Here is an 11,170-nt window from a genome sequence, read left to right on the forward strand (position 1 = left end):
CCCATGAAAAAGATGGCTACTTCTTCTTTGCCTTCTGCTATGATTGTAAGCTTCCTGAAGCCTCCCTAACAGTGCAGAACTGTGAGGGAAAGAACCTCTTTCCCTCATAGTATTTCTTCATAGAAGTGTGAGAACAGATTAATACAGTGGGTTTCCCATAACTAATATTTGCAGGACTGCCTGTCCCACCCCACTCTGGCTGGAAGCAGCAGGACTCCCCCACACACCCAGCCCTGAAGAGCGGGGGGCGTATGGGTTCTAGGTTTCACCAGGGCTTCGGAACCCTGGCTATGCATGGAGGGGCCAACCCCGCCTCACCCCACCCACACCACCCCAGTGATTCTGAGTTAGTCCGTCCAGGGTGAGGTCAGGCCTCCGTTTGCTGTTGTTTTGTTAGTTTCCTCACTAGGTTGTACTGGGGAGCCAGGGTTAAGAACCGCCGTCTTAGACGAAGCTGGACGCTCACATCCAACGGCCCTCGAGGCGCCCTAGGCTTTCCTGAGTTCCTGTACCCGCGAGCGGCGCGTCGCCAGGCACCACCCCGCGGGGGCGGGCACGGGCCGCAGAAGGCGGAGCCACGGCGGAAGCCTCGCCGCGCCCCTCGCTGGAAAGCTCTGCGCGTGACTAGGCTGCGCCCTTCGCTGCGGGAGCCGGGGAGCGGGCGTTCACCGCGGCCCGGCGGACCGAACCAACGCGCCGCCCGGAGGGGCGACCTGAGGGCAACCCAGATTGGACCACTGCGCCACGCCGACAGGGGCCGGCATTTCCAACCCGCCCGGAGGGAGGGGGCGCCGGTGCCTCTAGGCTGCAACGCGACCCCTGGAGGGTGCGAGACAACGCCGCCGCCGCCGGCGCGGAAGGACTAGGCGGAGGCGAGAAGCGAGGTAGGAACGCCTCTCCGGAGGCTGGCGGGGTCCCACAGACCCACTTCCCCGCGTTCCAAGGGCTCCCTTAGGGGAGGGAGGGCCTGTCTGCCCACCTCTGTGCTCTCAGCGTCCTCCCTTCCCCCTCGGCTGCACCCGCCCGCGGCGTCCGCGCCGACCCTCTGGACAGACCTCGTCCCCAGCCCTTCTGACCCCCGGCCTTCTCTGACTCGTCAACTCTGCGTCCACGGGACCTTCAAACATCCAGCACTCACTGTCCCTTTGGGCGCCACCCCAGATGCACCCCCAACCGTCTCAAACTGCCCCCTTGGAGACACCTTCCCCCACAAAATGACTCGCGCCGGGTAGTCACCGTGGTACCCCAAGCCGCCGTGATGGCTTTGGGGAAGCGCGGCCGCCCGGCACCCAGGCCCGCTACTGCAGCGGGGGCCTCCCTACGGCCAGTCCCCGGCCGGGTCCTCTGCGCCCTCCGCCCGTTTAGCCGCTGGCTCCCGTAAATATCTGCCCGGCGCCGGCGTCGCTTCGGTCTCCGTCTCTCCGTCATCCAGTTTTACCTGGGGAAAACCTTTGGCTTGGCAGTACTCGTTCCCTACTACTGCACTCATTTGCCGCGAAGGGCACGGCGATCCTGTTGCCCACGGTTGGCTGTGGCCCTCCCGGCCGGCCCTGCGGACACGGAACTGTCCTAGGGGCAAGGACCGTACACTACTCATCTTTGTATCCTCAGTCCCCAGCATGGTCCCCGGCTCACGGTGGTGGTGTCCGTGGAGGGTCTTGACTACCAGTTGTCCTTGGCGTTTTGAACAAAGAATTGAACAAAACGCACAAAGTAGCGGAGGAATGAAACGCAGGAACGAGTAGACCATAGTCAGGCAAGGATTACCACTATGTGAACAGTGTGATAAAGAACACAGGCCTTTAAAAAAAAAAAAAAAAAAAAAAAAAAGTGGAATTTTCAAAGGGCAAAGGGCCTGAACCCTGTTTTTGTTTATTCTTAGGTTGGTGACCTGAGCAGATTTACTTTCCTGAGGGTATTAGGGTTTGGGTTCCGTGGGGAAGCAGGTGGTATCGCTGAGGGATGAAACAACGGCTGGAAAGCTGTAAGAGTTGATAAGCTAGAAAGTAGTTACCTAATTAGTAGTGGCATTATTGTAACTGGGACTCAAAGTATTAGCAAATAAAAGTAATCATTGGATTTTCCTGGCCAGCAGCTCCTTACGTATTAAGCAGTGGTGGATGGCTTAATGGAAGAGCAGATCCAAACAGTCTACCTGGTATCCTCTTACTTATGCCCCTCCTGCTGTAAAGCCAGCCATGGTTTCCCTTCTGCTTTGAGCTAGGTTAGGATCCCTCTGATTTCTATGATGGTGCTTAAGATTCCTTTCTGAAGTCACAGCTGCCTTAACTGGAGGCTGGACATGTTCTCATTCACCCATTTCTAGTTTTGATTTATCCTTTTCCACTTTCTGTCTCCCACCCTCTGACATCCTTTCTAAAGTCTTGAATCAGGCCCAGCTGACACAGTGGCTCAACCTGTAATCCCGAAACTTTGGGAGGCTCAGGTGGGCAGGTCACTAGAGGTGAGGAGTTCCAGACCAGCCTGGCCAACATGGTGAAACCCTGTCTCTACTGAAAATAGAAAAATTAACCGGGCATGGTGGTGCACATCTGTAGTCCCAGCTACTCGGGAGGCTGAGGCAGGAGAATCACTTGAACCTGAGAGACAGAAGTTGCAGTGAGGTGAGATCATGCCCCTGTACTCCAGCCTGGGTGACAGTGACTCTCCATCTCAAAAAAATAAGGTCTTCGATCATAGAAACCCAATTTGGGGAAGGACTCTTGAACTGTATGGATTAAACAGTACAATTTTTTTTTTTTTTAATGGTATCTGTTTAGTGGCTTTTTCTACTTTTTCCTGTCTAGGCTCCCTCTTAAGACCTCAGTTACCCCAGAACACCCTGGATTATTTTTCTACTCACCTCTAATACTTCAGTGTTGCCAGATAAAACAGGATGCCCAGTTAAAATTGAATTTCAGATAAACAACAGGGAGTCCTGTATTTTTACTTGCTAAATCTGGCAAGTTCATGGGAAGGCTTATCTGTTCTGTTTTTCTCTCTGGGGCTTATCTGCAAATTTAGGATAATAACTCACCCTTTTCTTCCTAGTACTCATACACAATGATTGTGCATCTTGCTAAAAGTCACTTGACAGAAGAGTTGGTTCACTGCATGTTAGGGTAAGGGCAGGCTATCTAGAGAGGGTCTGATTGATTAGTGTTGAAGTTACCCAGGGGGAAAAAAAAACCATTCAGACATAGGCGTATAATATAACTTTTGTCAAAGGAGTCCGTCATGCAAAATCAGAGCATTATTTTGAGTAGCCAGATGTCAACATTGCTCAGGGAGCTAGGTGGTGAGGTAGAGGGAAATCTAACAACAAAATAACTCATAGCAGAACCTGTGCTGTACCATATTTACTCTTTATTGTGGTAAAATATATATAACATAAAATTTACCATTATTATCATTCTCAAGTGGCATTAAATATATTCACCTTATTGTACAACCATTATTGACATCAATCTCCAGAACTTTTTTTCATCTTCCCATACTGAAACTCTGTACCAGTAAGATACTAACTCCCCGTTTCTCCCTACTCAGCCCCAGGCTTTCTACTTTCAATCTCTGAATTTGACTACTGTGGGTACCTCATGTAAGTGTAAGTGGAATCATGAACTATTTGTCCCTTTGTGAGTAATTTATCTTAATTAGCATAATGTCTTTTTTGTTTTTTTGTTTTTTAGATTTGTATTTTAGGTTCAGGGGTACACGTGAGAGTTTGTTATATAAACTCATTTCACAGGGATTTGTTGTACAGATTATTTGATCACCCAGGTATTAAGCCCAGTACCCAATAGCTATCTTTTCTGCTCCTCTCCCTCCTCCCACCCTCAAGAAGACCCCAGTGTCTGTAGTTTTCCTTCTTTGTGTTTATAAGTTCCCAGCATTTAGCTCCTGCTTATGAGAACATGCAGTATTTGGTTTTCTGTTTTTGTTGGTTTGCTAAGGATAATAGCCTCTAGCTCCATCCATGTTCTGTAAAAGACACGATCTCATTCTTTTTTATGGCTGCATAGTTATCCATAGTGTATGTGTACCACATTTTCTTTATCCAATCTGTCATTGGTGGATATTTAGGTTGATTCCAAGTCTTTGCTATTGTGAGTAGTGCTGCAGTCAGTTAGCCTAATGTCTAAGGTTCATCCACATTATAGCCTGTATCAGAACTTCCCTCCTTTTCTTTTTATTTATTTGAGACAGAGTCTCACTCTGTCATGCAGGCTAGAGTGTACTGGTGTGATCTTGGCTCACTACAGCCTCTGCCTCCTGGGTTCAAGTGATTCTCATGCCTCAGCCTCTTAAGTAGCTGGAATCACAGGTGCATGCCACCACACCCAGCTAATTTTTGTATTGTTAGTAGAGACAGGGTTTCACCACGTTGGCCAGGGTGGTCTCAGACTCCTGACTTGAAGTGATCCATCAGCCTCAGCCTTCCAAAGTGCTGGTATTACAGATGTGAGCCACTGCACCTGGCCAGAATTTCACTCCTTTTAAAGACTGAATAATATTCCATTGTATGTGTACACTATATTCTGTTTATCCATCTCTTGATGGATATTTTGGTTGCATCTACCTTTTGGCTTATGAAAAATGCTGCTGTGAACATGAATATACTGATGTGTTTGAATCTCTGCTTTCAGTTCTTGTGGTTATATACCCAGAAGTGGGATGGCTGGATTGTATGGTAATTTTACGTTTTGGTTTTGTGTGTGTGTGTGGAGCCACCATACTGTTTTCCACAGTGGCTACAGCATTTTCCATTCTCATCAGCAATGCATAAGGGTTCCAGTTTTTCCACATCCTTGGCAACACTCTTTCTTTTTAAAAAAAATAATAGCCATCCTAGGCTGGGCATGATGGCTCATGCCTGTAATCCCAGCACTTTGGGAGGCTGAGGCAGGCAGATCACCTGAGATCAGGAGTTCAAGACCAGCCTGGCCAACATGCTGAAACTGCATCTCTACTAAAAATACAAAAATTAGCCAGGTGTGGTGGCACATGCCTGTAATACAAGCTACTCAGGAGGCTGGTTTGAACCAAGGAGGCTGACGTTGCAGTGAGCTGAGATTGTGCCACTGCACTCCAACCTGGGTGACAGAGCAAAACTCCATCTCAAAATAATAGTAATCACCATTCTAATCAGTGTGAAGTAGTATCTCATGATTTTGATTCGCATTTCTCTAATGAAAAGATATTGAGCATTTTTTCATGTATTTGATACTTATTGACCATTTTTTAATCTTTGTAGAAATGCCTAATTAAGTCCTTTACCCATTTTTGAATTGGGTTGTTGCTGAGTTGAGTTTTTGAATACATTTTGGACATTAATCCATTCTCGGATATATGATTTGCAAATATTTTCTCCTATTCCATGGATTGCCTTTTCACTCTGTTATCAGTGTTCTTTGATACACAAAAGTTTTAAAATTTGAAATCTAATTTATCTGATTTTTCTTTTCTTAACTGTGCATTTGGTGTCGTACCCGAGAATTGCCACATTGGTAACATGAAACTTTCCCTCTGTTTTCTTGTCCTTTTTTCTTCTTTTTTTGTAGTTTTAGCTCTTATCTTTAGGTCTTTGATCCATTTTGAGTTAATTTTTGTATGTGATATAAGATAAGGGTCCAACTTAATTCATTTCCTTATGGATATCTAGGTTTTCCAATGCCATTTGTTGAAAAGACTGTCCTTTGTCCACCGAATGATATTGGCACCCTTGTCAAACTCATCAGACCAGATATGTGAGGGTTTATTTCTAGGCTCTCTAGTCTCTTCCATTGGTCTATATGTCTGTCTTTATGCTGATTAAACACTGTTTTGATTACTGGAGCTTTGTAGTAAGTTTGGAAAATCAAGAATGTAAGCCCTCCAACTTTGTTTTTCAAGATTGTTTTGGTTGTTTAGGATCCCTTGAGATTCCATATAAATTTTAGGATGGATTTTGCTATTTCTGCAAAAAACATTGTTGGGATTTTGATAGGGATTGTATTGAATCTCTAGCTGACTTTGGGTAGTACTGACACCTCTTATGACAGCAAGTTTTCCAATTCTTGATCACCAGATGTTTTTCCGTTTATTTATGTCTGATTTCTTCCAGCAATGTTTTGTATTTCTCAGTGTACAAATCTTTCACTTCCATGGTTAAGTTTATTTCTAAGTATTTTATTCTTTTTGATGTTACTATAAATTGAATTGTTTTAATTTCCATGTTAGTGTATAGGAATACAGCTGATTGGACAGGCTGAGCATGGTGGCTCATGCCTGTAATCCCAGGCAGAGGTGAGTGGATCCTCACCTGAGGTCAGGAGTTCAAGACCACTCTGACCAACATGGAGAAACCCCGTCTCTACTAAATTTATATATATATATATGTGTATATATATATATATATATATATATATACATATATATATATATATATATATATACATATATATATATGGCACTCCAGCCTAGGCAACAAGAGCGAAACTCCGTCTCCAAAAAAAAAAAAAAAAAAAAGGCCGGGCGCAGTGGCTCAAGCCTGTAATCCCAGCACTTTGGGAGGCCGAGGCGGGTGGATCACAAGGTCAAGAGATCGAGACCATCCTGGTCAACATGGTGAAACCCCGTCTCTACTAAAAATACAAAAAATTAGCTGGGCATGGTGGCACGTGCCTGTAATCCCAGCTACTCAGGAGGCTGAGGCAGGAGAATTGCCTGAACCCAGGAGGCAGAGGTTGTGGTGAGCCGAGATCACGCCATTGCACTCCAGCCTGGGTAACAAGAGTGAAACTTTGTCTCAAAAAAAAAAAAAAAAGGAATACAGCTGATTGGACAAATTTGCCCCAAAACAGATGAAGAGAATTATACCAAAGCAAAAGAAGCATCAGAGAGTAAAGATGAGTGAGCTGGTAGAGAAACTCTCAAGTCAGTGCCTGAGTTAGCAGCGGAGGAGAAGGGCTTAGATCTAGACAGAGTCCAAACAAACAAGATCATGCAACAAGTAGAGACCTAACTCAAGGCTGCAGAGCTTGAGGCATGCAAGAGCCAAACCTCAATCGAGCCAGGTTCTCAGGAAGCTCTTGGAGAGGATCACAGAGAATCAACCAGAAACAGAAGTCTCTAGAGAAACTCTACTTTAAATTCAGTCAGGCAGTATCACTGATTGAGCCATAAAAGGCTCACCTCCATAGAAACAAAACTTGGTGCATTAAATCTTATTTTGTTTCTACAAAGGCTCCCTAGGGTTGACTAAGCTTAGAGATGCTATGTCTCCTGCACCTGTAGTCACTTACCCAGATCTATCAAGCTTGCATGTGGCCAATGTATGTACTCCTCTTGCTGAAGGTGATGCACGTGTTCCATACTCAGACTATTGGAAGCCAAGCTCTGTAATACATAAACTCCGAGTGTTGTCCTATTTGAATATCCTAAATTTCCAACAATAGTTGTTAGGAATGTAACATGTAAAGTTACTATCACTGATTATTCCTCTGAAGAATTCCACACAACCATCAGAAGGTGCAAGATCCTAGAGACTTACATACCTTGGGGCATTTTCCAGGAGTGCTCCTTCAATTATCGCCCTGCACGTGATCAAGCTGGATGTACTACAGTAAAACAGTATGTAACAGATCCATACACTACATGGTGGTATTGTGGAAGTGGCCCTGACATAGGGGCACTTGCTCAACAACTGTACAAAAGACAGTTCTGTTTTTGCCTAGAGGACGCTAAGGTTAAAATTGTCTATATTGCTCATCTTCCTCACTTACACTGAGCACTTGTGGTGTAGCTGAGATTAAATTAGGAGTATGTATACTTGGATCTGGCACCAAGTTATCATTTAATCCTCCCAAAATGAATAGTGACTAAACAGTCAAGCATCTCCATGGGCAAGTACTCGAGCACCCCACCCATATAAAATGTCATGATCTGCACCTATCCTTCCCCTTACATTGTGAGTACAAGTTTCTAGATGACAAGTTTGGTATAGACTGTTCAGATGCATCTGGCCAAATTGTCATGATGATTTCTCATTGAGGGAAAAGAGACACAGCACAGCAGTACATTGTGGGTATGTTGAATCCATTATTTGATAGTGCAGTCATCACTGAAAAGCTACATTCAATCTTTTCTTGCAGATCCTCACTGCACAACCCCATACTGATATAAGCCCATTTGTTGAGCATGTTGTGGATGAAAAGAACTTAATTGGGTTAGTAAACTGGAGAACTGTTTTGTATTGGTGTTGCAAACCCATTTGGGTAGAATTTGTTCCGTGGGTCAACAACTCTCTGTATCCCCTGGCCACAATTACATATTACCAGCCATATACTGAATACTATATGCTACTTCTCCTCAAGTTGGCAGCAGATTATGTGTTCTAATAAACACATCCTTGGGAAGCTATCTCAGGACAACAGGATCTTCATCATACCCCAAGAAGATCTCCAGACCTAGGGTGATCAAAACATTAACTGCGGACATTAAAGATATTGATACTCTTAATGATATCCACGCTCATGTCCACTTAACTGACCCTCTTGCATTGGCAGTGGGCCCATTAGTAGATGTAGAGGCTATTAAACATGAGATCATTGGGCATGCAGATACACTGTCTTCCTTTCACTCCTTGGGTGCAGGATTTATCACTTCTCTGTCCCTGTGGAACATTGTGAAAGATGTGTATCTACATCTCTCACACTTGGGTGGAACTTTGTTTTTCCTATCCTTTGTGGTAACTGCCACAGGAAAATTGTACAGGTACTACAGGAATGTAGAACAACTTCACCTATATTCTCAGCTAATTAAAAAGAAAAAAAGCTGATTTTTATGTGTTGATTTTGTACCCTGCAGCTTTGCTGACACTAATAAATGATTAGTGTATTTGCAACTAATAAATCATTTTTAGTTCTGATGTTTTTTATGGCATCTTTAGGGCGTTCTCCATTCAAGATCCTGTAATCTTGGAACAGAGATAATTTTACCTTTTTTTTTTTTCTATTTGGATGCCTTTTATTTTTATTTTTTTACCTAATTGCTCAGGCTGGGACTTCCAGTACTGTTATATAGAAATGACAAAAGAAGGCCAGGTGTGGTGGCTCATGCCTGTAATCTCAGCACTTTGGGAGGCTGAGGCAGGTGGATTACCTGAGGTCAGGAGTTTGAGACTAGCCTGGCCAACATGCCAAAACCGTCTCTAGTAAAAATACAAAAATTAGCCAGGCATCTTGGCATGTGCCTGTAATCCCAGCAACTTGGATAGCTGAGGCAAGAGAATTGCTTGAACCCAGGAGGTGGAGGTTGCAGTAAGCCAAGATGATGTCACTGCACTCCAGCTGAGAGACAGAGTGAGACTCCATCTCAGAAAACAAATGGCAAAAGTGAACCATTCTCTTAACACGCAATCCTTATGGGACTGTTGATTTGGTGTGCAAGTCCTTAATAGACACTGAAAACAACATTATTTTAACCTAGGATATTATTAATGTTAACAGTAGTAAGGCATGGTGGCTCACGCCTGTAATCTCAGCACTTTAGGAGGCCAAGGTGGGCAGATCACTTGAGGCCAGGAGTTCAAGACCAGCCTAGGCAACACGGTGAAACCCCAGCTCTACTAAAAATAGAGAAATTAGCCAGGCATGGTGGCATGCACCTGTTGTAATCCCAGCTACTTGGGAGGCTGAGGCACAGGAATCGCTTGAACCCAGGAGGCAGAGGCTATAGTGAGCTGGAGATTGTGCCACTGCACTCCAGCCTAGGCAACACAGCAAGACTCTCAAAAAGAAACAGAAAACAAAAAACAAACAAACAAAAACAGTAGTGAGTCATGAAGTTAAGTTATAGCCTGCATAATACATTTTTAAAACAGTTCTACCAAAACAAAAGTTTTTTAAAAGTTAATTTTGATACTTTAGGAAGAAACCCTCTGTTCCTTGGAATTCTTGGTTTAATAAGTCTTTTATCTTCAAGAAGATGAGATGGTGAGCTCTGAGGTATCTGTTGTATTTTTGGCTTCTTGCGTGAGTTCCTGTGGACAAGGACAATAGACTGATAACTGGGTGGAAAGAAAAATAGGGCCAGCCAACTTCTAGCTAAAATTTAATTATTTTAGGATCAAAAGTCTATGCTTAACTTGTTTATCTTAGGATCAAAAAAAAAAAAAATCTATATTTAACTTGTTTATCTGTTTTTATACTTTGTGCTTTATTTTCCTGTATAATTCTTTTAAAAACAGAAAATCCACCTTGTATTTAGTGTACTTAGGGAAAATGGATATTTATTTTTGTCCATGCTCAGATAAAAGAAAAAGAGCAAAGTACTCCTAAAGGCAGCATAGATAGCCTTTAGATGAACCCGTGGTAAAAAGCAAAAACTCCAGGGGAGAAAATTGGGAACCTGCTGCTAGTCCCATTCATCCTGGAGTTGTGTCTCTTTCAAAACATTCTTTACTTGTTCTTTGAAAGTTGTTTATTTCTGTTTAAAGATACAGCCAAACAGAACAGCTTTTTTGAGTTCTGGACAGCTAGAGTTTTTCTATAAGACTAATGATTTCCTTTTAAACATCTCCCAAAGCCTAGTGATTCAGACATTTCTATCTTACTGTATTATTCCATTTTTATGCTACTGATAAAGACATACCCAAGACTGGGCAATTTACAAAAGAAAGAGGTTTAATGGACTTACAGTTACACATGACTGGGGAAGCCTCACAATGATAGTGGAAGGCAAGGAGGAGAAAGTCACATCTTACATGGATGACAGTGGGCAAAGAGAAAGCTTGTACAGGGAAACTCCCCCTCATAAAACTATCAAATCTTGTGAGACTTATTCACAATCACAAGAATAGCATGGGAAAGACCTGCCCCTATGATTCAGTTACCTCCCGTTCTTCTCATAACACATGAGAATTCACGATGAGATTTGGGTGGGAGACACAGCCAGACCATATCACATTTTCTGTTACTGTATAACAAAACACCCCAAAACTTAGTGACTTAGAACAACAATTGATTGTATTTCACAATTCTGGGGTCGGGGGGCGGTGCTTTTTTTGTACTTTAAAGAGTTCTAAGAATGTTTTTAATAGGAGCACTACTGGAATGAGTAAGATTTCTCAAGGTGGCTACTTTGTTTTTTGGAGTTTAAAAAATTATTTTCTCTTGCCAATTATTCCTTC

At 43.5% G+C, this 11,170-nt stretch overlaps 1 protein-coding gene across 2 annotated transcripts in view; it reads left to right on the forward strand.

The window, feature by feature from the left end:
* The first annotated feature begins 586 nt into the window (after nt 1–586).
* RUSC2 (RUN and SH3 domain containing 2) overlaps nt 587–11,170 on the forward strand; it is a 71,415-nt gene continuing 60,831 nt past the window's right edge. The window contains exon 1 of one of the 2 annotated variants that reach the window (XM_003943808.3): nt 587–884. The gene's annotated coding sequence lies outside the window, so the exon portion shown is untranslated. The remainder of the gene's footprint in view (nt 885–11,170) is intronic. The other variant, XM_039474858.2, reaches the window with a different exon arrangement.

Source organism: Saimiri boliviensis, chromosome 2, assembly GCF_048565385.1.
Source record: "Saimiri boliviensis isolate mSaiBol1 chromosome 2, mSaiBol1.pri, whole genome shotgun sequence".
NCBI classification, from domain to species: Eukaryota; Metazoa; Chordata; class Mammalia; order Primates; family Cebidae; genus Saimiri; species Saimiri boliviensis.